Genomic DNA, 855 nt, shown 5'->3' on the forward strand with positions numbered 1-855 from the left:
TCGAATTGCAGCTTTCCCCCAAAGTCACATGATTCAAGCAAATTGACATGATAATATACATTAATTAGCACATATATAAATACATAAAACAGACATACATAGAAGAAGAAAAATGTTCCCCAATTCACAGCCAATTCGAAAATATTATGTCAGACACACATATATATATATACATGACATGTTTTATTTGTGTCCACAAAATAGATGAAATACAACATCTGCACAAAATGCCAATTTACGGCCATGGAAGCTTGAAACGTGAATGAACATAAACGGTGCAGCAACACATGTAGACGGACAAGAAAACAGTCCTCGCAGTCACACTTCTTTTTTTGTTTTGTTTCCTCAGCGGTGGATGGTTGCTAATGCTGTCTAGATGAGCTCGGGTCAAAGTTCTTGGTTGAAGTGCGTGGTGGGGCTTTGCTGCTATCTTGTGGCATTTATTTGGAATGACTCACGTGGACATTGCATGTGCAATATGGAGGTAGATGTTCCATAGCTGTGCCTTGCCATTGCCGAGCATTGAATTCTTATCAGGACTATCTTATCTTCTGTTTCACTAATTTAGGATGAATTTGCAGGAGTGATGCAAATTAGGGCTGCACCAAAAAACAAGCCATCTGCGCATTATTGTTGATGTAAGGTTCCTCAAGAAATGACATCACAGAATGAGATATCAAACAAGCAAGCTTCGTGTATTTTTTACAAGTTAAGCATCCTCGACGACTGCAATTTATTTCACATTTTAAGATTAAAATAACAGCATGAGATTTTTTTTTCTGCCTTGGATGAATTCGGTCCTCTCCCGCCACCTGCAGTTGTAATGACAATCAGCCGTCGAGAGAGGGCAGTGTA

This window comes from Syngnathus leptorhynchus, chromosome 2 (genome assembly GCF_054491065.1).
Source record: "Syngnathus leptorhynchus isolate UIUO chromosome 2, UIUO_Slep, whole genome shotgun sequence".
NCBI lineage: Eukaryota > Metazoa > Chordata > Actinopteri > Syngnathiformes > Syngnathidae > Syngnathus > Syngnathus leptorhynchus.